At 36.8% G+C, this 15,305-nt stretch overlaps 1 long non-coding RNA gene across 1 annotated transcript; it reads left to right on the top strand.

The window, feature by feature from the left end:
* The first annotated feature begins 9,389 nt into the window (after positions 1–9,389).
* On the top strand, positions 9,390–10,336 carry LOC149413583 (uncharacterized). Its single transcript, XR_016304209.1, has 2 exons — positions 9,390–9,589; positions 9,684–10,336. It is a non-coding gene; the product is annotated as an uncharacterized LOC149413583 (long non-coding RNA).
* The last annotated feature ends 4,969 nt before the right edge of the window (positions 10,337–15,305 follow it).

Genomic DNA, 15,305 nt, shown 5'->3' with positions numbered 1-15,305 from the left:
AGATCTATGTCAACCTGTATTTCTCGAGACAATTAATATACCTTGTGCCTTACTACTCATGTGTAATTATTGTGTGATAAACCTACCTTTTGACCTCCTAACCGATGGACGAGCCTGATGACCAAAGAAGCTGCCCGCCCCTGATAGTACACGAGCCTCATCTCTCTACCATTTTATCTGAGCTTAGCCAATTTAATAACCAGGTTCGATTCCCGGTTTAACCAATACTTAGCAATACTTCTAGGGCTTAAAGTCAAACAATGTTACCTACAAAAAAGTATACCAATAATTCGAGGGCAGTCAAATAACTTTACCGACGAAAAAACATACAAAATACAATTTTTCTATTATCGGTATGTATGGTATGGTTTGAAGATAACTTTGTTTGACCTTAAGCCCTCGCATTATTGTAATGTTTTTTTAAGATAACGTTTTTTTATATTAAGTTCTAGAATTGATCCTCATATTAGATTGATCACTTTGAGACAGTAGATATAACTACATATACGCAGACACTTGAGATAAGACGATTGGTAACTTGCGTTGTGCTTAAAGGTATGATTCGTGTATAATATACCTAATGTATTATATTTCCATGAAGGGGTGTGTGCCAAAAACTTCCCACTCTCCTTTGATGCTTCCACAAAATGAAAACTATTATATTTTTGATTCATTTCTCATCAGGACATCTTCACCTTCGTTATCCGAGCTGGTTTCGTCATCTGCGTCGTAGCTGTCTCCATCAGAGACAGACATGGCAACGGATCTATTCCGCGCGATTGTGTCTCCGGTGCTGGAAGCCATGTCGATGTCCTCATCTTGAAGCATCGTCTCTAGGTGACTGGAGCTGGTGGACACATCCATGGTGGAAGAAGAAGAAGCGATTCCTCGCTCGAAGGTGTTGTGGTACATAAGCTGGTCGGAGTAAGACGCAGTGGAGTGTTCTGAAGCGCCCAACTGGAAAGAAAATATTATTGACTGATCGCTGCGATGTCCTATTTCGACTCAACCGTTTTTCATTTCGCCTGTCTGTACATTTGTTTGTACGTACCGTTTCCGTTTAAAAATTGATATAAAGTAACCTATTTTTTTTTCAACACTTTTTATGACTTTATATCACTTTTTAAAGGTGTGTTAAGTTATCCGGTCACCACTTAAATATTACGATTTCAGGAAAATGTTGACTTCGATTTATTAGTAAGAGAAAATTAGACTCATGGGTATCTTTTTGATCGCAAGGTCTACTGTTTACAAAATGACTAGTATTTATTAACGTAGAATTCAAAGTATCGATATTTAGAATGTTAGGACTATAATATATGTCTATTGATTGCTATCCTTAGATCCCTCCACTCGTGTTTTTATCTTAGTGATATGACTCTGTTGTGGCTTACCCTCAGTCTATATTCTTAATTTTCTTGTTCTTACTTACAGTCTATAGTCTTAGATACATATTATGTAGCTCTGTTTGTAATTTACCTTTTCCCTGTTATTTTATTTATTCTGTTCTGAACTTACCCTCACGTTGTTGTCGTAGTTATATTGCTCTTTTACTTACATACCCTAACGCCGTAGTCTTAAGTAAATTTCTCTGTAACATACCGTCACACTGTTGTCTTAGTGATATTAGTCTATTTGTAACTTACCCTCACGCAGTGGCTTTAAGTACACTGCTCTGTAACTTACCCTCACACTGCTGTCTTAGTTATATTGCTATTTTTATAACCTACACTAACGCTGGGGTCTTGTTTTATAATTGCTCTCCTTGCAACTTACAATCACGGTGTTCGCTTGATATTTCTAAATTGGTAACTTACCCTCACACTATTGTCTTAGTTATATTGCTATTTTTGTAACTTACGCTCACGCTGGATTCTCGGTTATTTTGCTGTTTGTAACTTACTCCCACGCCGCCGTTGTCTTGGACAATTGCTCTCTGTTTGACTTACCGTCCCGCTGTGGCCTTAGTGATAGTGTTCTGTCATAACTTACCCTCACGCCGCTGCCGTTAGATATCACTTTGTTTAAAACATACCGTGACGCTGTAGGTGCTAGAATGATTGGAGGTGAAACTTGCGTATCCCAAGCTGCGCGTCGAAGGTCGCTGGTGAACCCCCACTCCGTCACCCGCAGCACCGGTCTCACTGGAGGCATCCGATAGACTTGTTGTACTCTAGAAGGAAAAGGTAGTTGGATATATGACCGGTCGGTGGCCGAGTTGACATCGCGCTTGGGTCCCACCCAGGCGTAGCGTGTTCAATTCCTCGGCTGGCTAAGTCCTCCATCACAACACAAGCAACATTTTCCGCTTTCTGTGGTGGTAGTAGGTGATTTTCAAATATTGTCAGGTTATTCGTAACCCGGGAATGTTTGTCTTTCTTTTTAAATAAAATAAAAATATATATATATAGGTCTGAAAATAAATAAACCCTACCGAAGTGGAATCGTTTACAAGTTTTTTCTAACCTAATCTATAAGGTACTAATCAAATGTATTCTAACCTAACCTATAAGGTACTAATCAAATGTAGTCTAACCCAACATAAACCAAACCAATCTAACGTGACTAAACCCTACCTAACTTAACCTAAACCAATCTAACCTGACTTAACCCGACATAACTTAACCTAAACCAATCTAACCTGACTTAACCCTACCTAACTTAACCTAAACCAATCTAACCTAACTTAATTCTACCTAACTTAAACCAATCTAACCTGATTTAATCCTACCTTACTTAACCTAAACCAATCTAACCTGACTTAACCCAACCTAACTTAACCTGACTTAACCCGACCTAACTTAACCTAAACCAATCTATCCTGACTTAACCCTACCTAACCTCATCGAAAACAATCTAACCTGACCTAATTCTACCTAACTTAACCTAAACCAATCTAACCTGATTTAATCCTACCTAACATAACCTCCCCCTCCCCATCGTAGGTGGGGTCCCCATACCTTCCAGAGGGATCAACTGGCTCCCAAATACCCGGGCACTGGCAAGTATATGCAAGCATAACGCTTAAGATCTCATAATGTCCAGACAAAATGTTAAACTAAATAACCTACAGATGGCCTATTGGAACGCCAATGGCTCGGTCATATCTCACAAGGATGAAATAATTGAATTCCTTCACGACTACATTACATTATACATTATTGAAGTATTCCTCATAAACGAGAACTGGCTTAAGCCATCTAGGAACTTCAGAATTCCCAATTATATAACCTGCCGTCATAGACATAGGAATTAATAGACGAGAAGATAATGGCGAGGGGTAAAATCAACTGTTGAAGAACGAAGGGAGTGAAGCTGACTGTGATTCGTCAATAAATCAATCTGACAGTAAATAGGCATCTCGCATTATAATATCACCATTTACTTATTAAAAGTAAAATCTGCTTTTGAATGAATAGACATTTTTACATGGGAGCGCAAATTACTCGCCACGTTATGAACAAATTTGCGAAGTCCAAATTCGGCAAAAAAATTCGGTTCTATTTTCAGAGTCGAATATTTCGTTTAAGTATTTAGTTAAGACACTTTTGTAAATGTTCATAATTTACTTCCCAGCAACCAACCAGCTTTGTGTTTCGCGTCCAGACGATTCTCGATGTGATAGTAACAACTGATTCATATTATACGATGTGAATATGCTTAAAATAAAGTAAAATAATGCTTATATATGGAATGTAATACGACAATTGGGTTTATTCTCTTTTTCACATCTATTTTTACAAGTTTTCATAATACAAGTCAACATTTTGCCGTGTTATTTCGTAAAATGAACCGATGATGCCTCGACCATAGTTCGCACAAGAATGATGACGTCACGTTTTCAAATTTCACTTGAGGCCATACGCGAGCACAGCCGGCTCCAATGGAACCGGTATGGGGAGTGGGGATAATACGCTTTTAATCACTTAGGGCAGGTCTACTAATATTCATATGTCTATGCCTGCCGTGAAGATAGACTGGACTAGACGATGACAAAAAAGGAGGCGGAACCGCTACCTTGGTTAAGAATAACATTGATAACCGTCTAGCTGTCTAGCACATTCATTCTCGAATGTTAACATTGAATCCACATCGGTAATAATAAAAACATCTTCCGGACCACTTAAATTCATCTCAGCCTACGTACCGCCTAACCGTCAAATAATTCCAACCGAACTAGACAGTTTCTTGTCTGAAAATTTCCCTACTATAATAGCTGGGGATATGAACGTAAAGCATCGCGGCATAGCCAACAGGATAACACCAAAGGAAACGTTCTTGCAAAGTACGCGAGTACCAATCCTATCGTAGTCGGTACCCCAGATAGATCAACGATTCATCACCAAAACGGTAACCAGGACGTGATGACATCGTTTTACTTAAAAATACACTCCCTCCGAGTACTTAACGAACTTTCATTAGATCCAGTCCTTCTAACTCTAACAGGCTCTAACCCTCTGGTCCCCGTTAATCCTCTACGCACTAAAATCAAATGGCATAAACTCAAAGAGCTGCTAAATAAAAACATAATACTACCTACTTCAATTCCCGACGAAGCCACTCTAAATTCTGCTACCTCCAACTTAATCCAGACAGTAAAATCATGCATCACCGAGGCGTTCGATGAGATTCCTAACGACACAACACATCACGGAATACCCAAAGAGATCAAAGATCTTATTAGGGAAAAAAATCTTGTTTGAAAAGAGTGGCAGAGATCTAGCAATCCGATAAAAAACCACTACCTCAATGGACTCAACGGAGAAGTGCGTGATACCCTCAGCGAATTTCGCAACGAGCGATAGCACGAGTTCATCGCAACCCTAGAAGACGTTAGAGCAGCTTACTGGAAGCTCTCTAAAGCACTCAGACGCCCAAAAACCAAAATCTCTCCGATTCAAGGCCTCAACGGAAAAGTATACTCTGCTGCAGACAAGGCTGAAGCCTTTGCTGATAGCCTTCAAAGCCAATTCACTCTAAACACTGACCACGACGACCCTGCCTTCGTAGCAAAGGCGGATTCAAAAATAGAAGCAATCTTAAATCTAGACCCTGAAGATCCCCCAACTGTTCGGTTCGACACGGTTCGCAACTCCTAAAGAAATAATTAACATAATTTAAAAAAAAAAGGAAAAAAAAAACAGTACCTGGTAGGCACTGGTTTGAAAATGGTCGTTCTTGTATATTTTTTACTTTTTATTATTATTTTTTTTTTATTTAATAAAAGAATATAAAATATAGTAAAATAATACATAACAATCTTTATTAACTAATCACAATTCCCGGTTAGTGGAGAATTATTCTCGAGTCTAACTGGGTAGTTAGTCAATTTACTAATTTTAATTTAATTCTAATTTCTTTTTTTTACTATTATTATTTTTTTAATGTTCTCCCATAATAAGCAATTGCGTATGTGTATGGGATGAGGTATTATTTGTTTAGTTAATTGTTTCTTATATTCATTTCAGCTCTCCAAAAGTAATCACTGGCCTTTATAGGGATGCATATTAACAGCATTACTAAAAAACTTGTGTAAATATTACCCAACGAGTAATAAAAAAATAAAATAAAATAAAAATTAAATTAAATTAAAAAAATAAGACTAGTAACACTGTTCAGAACAGTAAAGATCTTGATTTATTACCACCGTGGCGTTTGTTTGGTTAAAACGGTCTTAAACCAAGCTCAAGGCCGGCTTTACCACACCAACGTTGAACGGACGTGTAAAAATCTAATTAATAAGACGGTAAGAGAACTAATTAAATTTAATGAAAAAAAGTTGAATGCCTAAATAATACGTAATTTTCTACAGTAAATAATAAAACTAAAAGTAGTCAAATTTTGTAACACGTATAAACGTAATCAATTCCAAACATTAAAATTAGGTTCAATGTTCAATGCGCCTTCTAAAGACAGCAAGGTACTGGAAAAGGACTTCGGTACTGGACGTCGCTTTGGCGGGGAGGGGGTAATAAACGATTCCGGACTATGTCTGTCAGATGTGCGCCCGACGAAGGGATAATGATGAAAAACGATAAGAAAAAAATAATTATTATACAAAAAGGTCTCGCGTATGCATACATAAACTTACATCTGTCACATTGAAGAGCGACAGTAGCCAGTTTTGGAAAACTTCCTCTTCTTCAGCCAAAGACGGGCTATTTGGGGACGTGAGACCGTTTTGGGTGGGAGGACTGTTCGGGCCCGGGGAACTTAATCGAGACATAATGGTAATGATCTCTGAAAAAACACATTTATTTAATTTGACAGAAATTTTTTTAAACGGGAATGTTTTTTTGACAGGTAGTGATCTTAAATTGAGAACAGTTCTTAATAAAACTTACAGCGGTCTTTTAAATAATGTATTTAAAGTTCTTAGCCTCTCTTGATACAATACTAATTCAATGCAAAAATCCTGCAATCCTTTCCAAATCCTTTTAACCCTTAGACAATGGTATACGCAACGGTGGTATAAGCTTCCCACTGCCATTTCTAAACGGTCAACTGCATCGGAGCATCACATTATATTTTTAATTTAGGATAGTGAATTTATTGTAAATGGCAATCCACAGAAATGATAAGCGATAGTAAAAATCTCAAGAAAGCTATCATTTGTATTACTAGCGCCTTGGTTCCTTGGCGCTTTGGCAAGTCGGCGCCCGGACTGCTCCAGTTGCGCCCGCACAAGGCCGGCCCTGTGTAACCCACATTTATGTTACGGCTATACCTGTTGAGATGTGCCAAAATGTATTGCTGTATCACTGCTGGGGGGTATCACCTTTCTGATGTCATCTTCAAGACTTGATGCATAAAACGGCATGATGTAACGAATAAAATAAAATAAACCCCATTTCTGTGAATTGCGCCGTTTTTTTTAATAGCCCTCCAAAGCCCTACACTGTCTGTTTTGCCGCACCCTGTATTTATCTGCTTGCCTTTACTTGACATACTATTCAAAATACTTCTCATACGTATTTTTACACGAAATTCTTAAATAATATAAGCAGAGGCGGATTAACTGTTGAGAGCGCCCTAGGCAAGCACCTCATCGGCGCCCCTCTAGCGACCACATATTATAAATTTTAACAAGTACCTAAAGTAGCCGAATTTGTAGTTAGGTGGGTTTTACGTGAAAATAAAAATTTCGTGGGAGGGGGGGGGGTGGCTAGAGAATTTCAAGAAAATAAAATTTGTCCCGAAAAAAAAAAATCATGGGGGGGGGGTGGCTAGAGAATTGTTTAAAATTGATGTTTTTACGTGAAAATTATGTTTTTAACTTGACTCTGAAGTAGCCCGATCAGTCGCCTTTTAGATTTTTTCAGCGCCGATTCTCGTTCTGAGTAGCCTAAATGGCGATATATCGCCCTCGTTGGCAACACTGCCAGCTATCTTTTTTTTACATACCAAGTTTCATCACAATCGGTTCAGTAGTTTTTTTGTATGAAGAAGTAACATATACCTATACAAACACACACATATACACTTTCGCAGTTATAATATTAATAGGGATAATTAATAAAACATAAAAAATTTAAATGATTAATTATTTATGTAAAGGAATAAGTACTCACTAATAAGTACCTACCTAGAAATGCCTAGGATCCCTTTGTGTTTAAATTACAAGCTCAAAATACATGTTTTATGTTCACATGAGTTTTCGTGGCTTTCTAATCTATTCGATGCGTTCTTCCAATCATTAAAACCAACATCTTGTTTTCCAAAACTAGTTCCACCACCGAATAATAAACAAGGTCCACAATAAACTTTACCTGTGCTTGGAGAGTAAATAAGCCATTTCCTTGGAAGTTTTTCTCTATTTAACAACTTTCTTTCAAACATTGTTTTTGTTAAAAAACGTGAGATTTTATCTTCATATATTCTCTTACTCAATGAAAAATCTGCATTTTGATTTTGATTAAATCCATTAATTGCAATGTATTCTTGTGTTTCGTTATTGATATCCCACTTGACTGGGTCACATCCCACGATAAACAGTCTATTTTGCGACTGCCTCACAACTTCTACGGCTGACGGAGTAGGCAGCATAGACAAATCGTGTTGTTTAGAACTAGTAGGAATTTCAAATTGAATAGACTCGGTAGAAGACGCACTGTGAATTGCGTTAGAAAATTCCGAATCATCACTTTTTAATTTAGAAAAAAATGTCTCAATATGTTTCGTATGCTTTATAATATTTTGATTTTTTTCTTCTTTTTCCTTAGCCTTCCTTTTATAAGCTGCACCACTAGGTTTCTTCTTCAATTCACTCATTATTTGGGTAATGAACTAAAACGCAATGTACTAATTAATTCACACAAATACCGCTGCGAGTACGTAATCAATAGAAGCGCGCGTAACCGGCAACATCCAAGCTGAAAGTGATGAGTGTGACTGTCACCCCGTCATCCGTTCGGAAGTCCGGTGCCGGCCGCTTAGCCCCTGCCCCCGCTGCGCCCTTTGCCCTGCAATCTAGCAACGCCCGCGAACGAATCCACGAGCGAGCGGTCTTCTATTAAAAAATCATGCGATGGAGGCATGGAGGAATAATCAAGAAGGCGAGTATGCTTTGGAAGCTCTGCATCTCTACAGAAGTAAATAATCTTTTATATTGTGTAAGCAGGTGCATACTTACTTACAAAATTAAGTTTATATATATTTTTTTTTTAATTCTAGGGGCGCCCGCCGGCGCCCCTTTGTAACTGGCGCCCCTAGGCACGTGCCTACTTTGCCTTAGGGTTAATCCGCCACTGAATATAAGTAAGTAATTGAACTAGAATTCCCTCACCAAACACAAGAGCATTGTCTCTTTATGGTGAGGAAAGGCTACTTTAATATCTATTGTTTTATATCTTTTTTATCCTGTATACTTATCTATGTAAAAATATATTTTTTCAAATATTAAATAAAAAAAATAAAAAAAGTTGCATTTTTATTAATGATTCAAAGTGTATATCTCTTTTTTATATTTCTTTTTTTTTTAATTTTAACTAATATAGTACCTACTTACGTTACTGACATCAATTACATTGCTTTTGGTACCTAAAAATATATTACTCCTATTTCCTTCTCCTAATCCAAGCTTGGTAGAAAATATATACCTACGTTTACAATATAGTTTCCATAAACCTTTCTTGCTCCCAACCATTAAAAAAACTTATTTTGAACATTTTATTTCCTTTCTTGAATTTCTACTGTTATCTAAGAGGAAATCTATATCTTTGATTTAATTTCTGTTATTAATTACATGAACCTATTATTACTGTTAGTTGGCCTTTCCTAAGAAAGGAAAATAAAATAATATCATGGTTATGTATTTAGGACATCTAAACAAGCACCTATATAAAACATTTTTGACAGGTAGTCAAATTAATTTTCATCAATAGCAACACAAAACCGCTGTCAAATTTTCTCTCAAAACATTGTAATATAGCCTGAAAATATATTTTATTTATTTATTATTATAAGAAAATGGACAAATTGAGATCGAAATATAATATGTTGAATAATGTATTCATTGTCGGCGCGGCTGCAGTGTTGGGATCTGTCGTATTTTCAATGGTGGCTCCTATGTTTATTTCTTCATATGACAGTAAGATAAAAAAATAATTCTAGAATATTAATTTCATGCAATAATAAATCAAAGGATGTCGGTGTATTAATTACTAAATATTTTTTTATTACAGAAAAAAATCCAAAGAAAATAGAGGAAGATTTAACCGAGGAAGGCTTTTGGCCTAGAAAGTAATATAAGTAATAATTGTTCATTTATGACAACTTGTGCCGACATTTACGACTATTTCGCACACATAAACAAATGATTTAACACATTAAATTGTTAATAGAGAAATAGTTCTTGCAATTTATACTGGTTAATCAATTTGGTAATTATTTCCCTTACCGTCTCACTTTTAGGCTCAGATTATGGAAATTACACTTTGTTTTAACAATTTGCACAAGAAACAACTCTTTACATGTACAAGATAGGTTATTAGGTTCTTAGTTTGAGTTAATTTAGTAATTAATGCGTATTTACATTGAAATTAAACTCTCGCAAGTGTCACTCCATACAAAAAAGTCCAAAATGGCGGCAAAGGGATCATTTTACAAGGTAAATTTTGAACTTTGAATAAAAATGGAATTGCGGTGCATCTTTTACCATCTTTTCCCACGTAAGACGTTGTTTCTTGTAGTAATTAAGTTGATACGAAGTGTAAAATCGAATGAAGATATTTACTGTATTTATAACACGAGCTATAATACACCAAAACCATGTAAATATTCTTAGTAAATAAATATTTAAGTGTTACAGTTAGTTAGAATAAATATTTTTATAAAATTTCTGTATTATTTTTAAAAAGAGTAAAGGTTTATGGATGTGGTTAAAATGAAACGGTACAAGCAACAATTTTTTTTTAGTTATCTACGGACAATAACGATGTACAATTCGAAAATTGTCATTGAATACAAACTTGCATTACTTTCCTACATGATGGAATCATATTAATCTGTCTCTTTAACACAAAGGAAGCTTTCACGCTTATGGTAAAAGCTCTTTGCAAGAAATATTCTGGATAATTTGCAGCAAAACAATAAAACACAAGACGAATCAACATAAACTCTACATAATAGCCGGTCCAAAAATAATAAACTACTCCACCACTGCTTTTGCTGAAATTACCTTTGGACAGACATTAAATACACAATACACTATCAGCTACGCTGCTGGGTTTTAGAAAGGATTCAACCCCACGAATGGAGCACCAGTGCTGGGTTTTTAAAAAGGTAAAGTGCCCCACGATGGGTGTCAGTGCTAGGTTTGATGAGTTCAGGAAAATGCCCCTCAAGAGCTATTTTTTTAAAGCAGAGACCGTTTACACGTAGTTCCCGTGAGCACTTCGGCCATAGGCCCATTGTGCTATCTCCCATTTTACCTCAATCCTTTAACAACAACCCAGTCCCTTTAATAATGTTCACCAGGGTTGTCATTGGGTATGTGGCTATGTCTTCTGGTTCTACTGTATGTCTCCCCAGGTATCTGAGCCTAGTTCCCACCAGGGCAGGACATTGGCATCATGGGTGAATTGGAGTCTCTTCATCCTCAAGCAAGCTGCTACTCCTACGGCCGGCTCGGATCCTACAAGAGGTGCTTTCACCCCTTTCCTTGCTAGTTCGTCAGCCTGCTCGTTGCCCTCAATACCCCACGGGCTAAGTATTCAGGCGTGCTCATTCAGCTTAACTTGGCAGGCTTGTCAGTCTCGGCAGTATTACACCAGGAAGTTCCACACACCATAGCGAACCTTTAATGGAGAATTTATGGGTTTCTGGGCTCAGTCAGGTCTGTCGGGGACAGATCTGGTGACTGTTTGGAGTACCTCGGATCAGGGCCGGCCTTATGCGGGTGCAATTGGAGCAGTTCGCTCTGGATGCTAAATTGCCAAGGCGCTGATAAAACCACCACAAAAACACCACCATAAAAACACCATCGCCTTTTTAGATTTTCATAAAAAGACACTACACAAAAATACAAATCATCAATTATTACAATAATCACCTACCAAGGAGTCTACTGGTTTTGACATGGGGCGCTAAAATTTTACTCGCGCCAGGTGGCGTTTGGCACAGGGCTGGCCCTGCCTCGACTAGCGGTATTCAGTCAGTGGAATAGGATACTTCACCATCATTAGGTTGTAGGCAATACAGACACAGGTTCTCGTCATAGATCACTAGAAACGGAAGGTTCTATTCTACTTGATGGAAACATTTACGCTACGGAACATGATTTATTTCATCACTTCAGAACAGGGGACATATGGTTCAAACACATAAACCTAGCTATATTCTATGGGTGACTCGCTCTGGACAGTATGTAAGTTACGATTTAAAAGGCTCATGGGTGGACAAAGCACGTACTCAACTCACATTGTGACAGTCTGGGCAGAGTTCAACACGTTCTTAGCTTTCATCAGAGAAGGCGAAATGAACTGCGATTACTGGTATATTGCACACAGAAACGAGCCCCAACACCAGGTGGTGTGGTGCCGTCCAGTTAAATAGAGCTAAAAGGTATTTAAGAATCATACTAGGGAGAACCTTCTGTTGGTCATTTTGGCGGGCCAGCGAGAGCAGGTAATCACCGACGCGATCTGTGGATCAAGGCCGAAGTTGAACAGTAAGGGGTTCGCAACGACCTGGCAGGGTTTGCTTCAAAACAGACAATTATATATCTTCGACAACATTATCACCCAACACATTTGTATTTTTATCTAAATCAAGTTGAATAACTTCTACGGGGCTCAGGCACGGAAGCCAGTCAAGTTAGCCTCTCAGAAGCGGTGCTTACTGTACAGGGCTTGCAAATAATTTAATAGTACACAACTGGTGACCCTGTACAAATCGTAAGTGCACCCCACTGTTGAATTTGGCAGCCACCTCTGGCTGGAGCTCTAAAACCCTTGACTCTGTGCAGAAACAGGCGGTCCTGATTTGATCTTGAATGGGTTGCAATCTTTAAAACATTTGTGTCAGGTTGTCTTTGTTCCACATGTATTTCAATGGAAAATGCTCAGAGGAACTAGCGTCATTGATCCCTTCGGCAGTCGGCACAGGTGCATTGACAAACGCATTGCAATTTTTAGAGCATAGGCATCAGATGGAAATGCTGTCCTTTTTCTGCCGGTATTTTAACACGCACCCAAAACTTGTCATATGAGAATGGGTCATTTCTACCACTTGTTCTTGTGTTCAATAGCTCGGCTGCGGAACGATTTGCCGGCCTCTGTCTTTACAAGATACATGTTCACTTCTTCTTCTTCTCAAAAAGACACTCCACACAGCATCTCCAAAGATGAAATAGAACCTGAGGCAAATTATATCCATCGCCTCGTCAAGGCGCCTCAATGTGTCCCTGTTCTCCGCTACTTCGGCGATAGCCATCCATAGTAGGCTCACCATCTCCTCGCAAATTGGAGTTGCTTCTTCCAATTCTACCTGAACTGTTAATTAAAATATGTTGTATCTATTCAAATTTTGTTCATTTACAGAAAATAAATATAAAAACAAACTTCATGAATTCGACATTATAACAGCCCTTACAAACAGGTCTACCATCGTGCAGAATGAATCTTCTAAACCTTGTCAATGAATGATTCACAAACAATGCTAGTAAATGGTAATTTTATTTAACATCATTTAGTGATTCAATCAACAAGTTATCATTTAATGTCACTCATACTTTGACCCTGTCAGAAGATCAATTTGATAAATACAATTCCTGCGTCGTATGTCAGAGAATAGTCATCGTAATTACACATTACCAATTAATGAATACGCATTGATGACGCATCATTATCCATTCTCATTTTCAATAATTCATTAATCATAGTTTAAAATTATTGTGATATTTTGTTCTATACGTACCTAATTCTTTTTTTTTTTTTTAATTTGAATACCACACATAAGTCTCAACTGCACTCGCAACCGTGTGGAGCCAGTGAGACTATGGCACCCCCAGTTGGGGTATGTTGTGAGGCTGAAGGTAGTGGGGAGGGGTAGAGGAAGGTGAGAAAGTACTTGGCTATTCAGATCTGGTCATTTTATATCTTAACATTATTTTGATGTATCTCATAAGGTTTAGCCAGTGTTAGCAATGAAAGCACTCCAAAATATTTTTTTACGACTTGATTACAAAACATTGACTTTTCTCTACTTTGTGTAAGTATAATATGCATGTATTATATATATATATAAACCTTCCGGAAGAAATTCTCTAAATGATAGTGAAATTTCTATCAAAATCCGTTGGGTGGTTTAGAAGAAATAAACGCACAAACAGACAGTCGCGGATAGTGACATTATTTTATACTATTTAGAGATATTGTTTTTAATGATTAAATTGTAAAATACTCAAAATCGGGATTTGAACTCGCGACCTCGGATTGCTGGTCAAAAATTGCAAAATATCAAAACTAATAAATAGGAGCATTTCTGTCAATGTTCTCAATACATATAATGATTTTTCACCAATATGTAATATATATTATCGTCTATGTAAGTTCAATACTACCTATGAACCAATTATTTAAAATATGTACTTTTTTTTGCACTTTCAAATTTTGCAATTGACTAATAGATTGCTTTTACTCGATTTAAGTCAATACTGCAAATCGTCAAATCAAACAAATCTTGTATAAATTGCCAAATATGATAGTTAGATAACAAACTTTCTATCCACGAAACAAGTACAGTGTAACTCTCTTATGAAGTTTTCCAAGGGACTGCACAAAAAAATCTTCTTCAGTTGGGATCCAATTTTGACTACTTTATAAATGAAGATTTTTCTCTAGTATTGTACATATAGTTAATAGTTTTTTTTTCTTCCGACTTTATGTCCGGGTTAAATCTTCCCCACAGGAAAAACTAAACCCTTCCACACAAGTGATCATCTAGTCAATCCACATTATGCACGTGCATTATATAAGCAAAATAAATACAAAACAATACAACAACAACACGTCAACTCACCAGAGATCAAATGGGAAAATAATTCACAGACTCCAGATATTTTCATATCAGAGGGTTTGGCTCGGTAGAACTCCTAACAGGGTCTATAAATCCTACTGATCCCTCAACATAAATATTTAAAAATCTTTCGTAATCCTACATGTATTTAATATGGTGGATTTTTCCATTTTTATATATAAATTTTTTGATAGATCTAATACGCCTAAATTTTTAATTAACTAGGTTTAATGCCAGTAGCCGAAATAACAATACGTATTTTTTTAAATTTCATAAGTAAAATTATTTTATTGTTTCCGATCTTCTCTTCCGAAAATCTCGATCTGCCACTGTGTAACTCACCTGTTGAAAGGGGATTAATTTTAATGTACTGATGCTATTTTCAGTTTATGATGGTTTCACTGCCAAACTTTTAAAACCTCTTAAATGGATTGCAAACAGTTATTCTTTTAGAAAAAGGAGACATTTTTGGGTATATTTCGCCACTAATTTTCGTTTGTGATGAATTCACCGCAGAACTTTTAAAACTTCTTAGGCGGGAAGCACTTTTAGCGTGGGAAATTTATGTGAGAAAATATCGATTTTTTGTATGGAATTTCAAGGGACTGAAAGACAAAACTAATTAAGCATGAAAACTTCTTAAGTGAGAACTTCTTAAGCAAGTTTCACTGTACTAACCAAAATATCAATAAATATTGTTTTCTTCATTTTAATTTATTCATTATCTTACCAGATAAGCAGTAGCGAAATATTAACGAATTATTACTTTGTCTTAGTCAGAAATAAGT

This window comes from Hesperophylax consimilis, chromosome 21 (assembly GCF_061612785.1).
Source record: "Hesperophylax consimilis isolate HC1 chromosome 21, BYU_Hcon_1.0, whole genome shotgun sequence".
Taxonomy (NCBI): Eukaryota; Metazoa; Arthropoda; class Insecta; order Trichoptera; family Limnephilidae; genus Hesperophylax; species Hesperophylax consimilis.
Note: the sequence above shows the minus strand (reverse complement) of the source record. Positions and strands in the feature narration are given on the sequence as shown.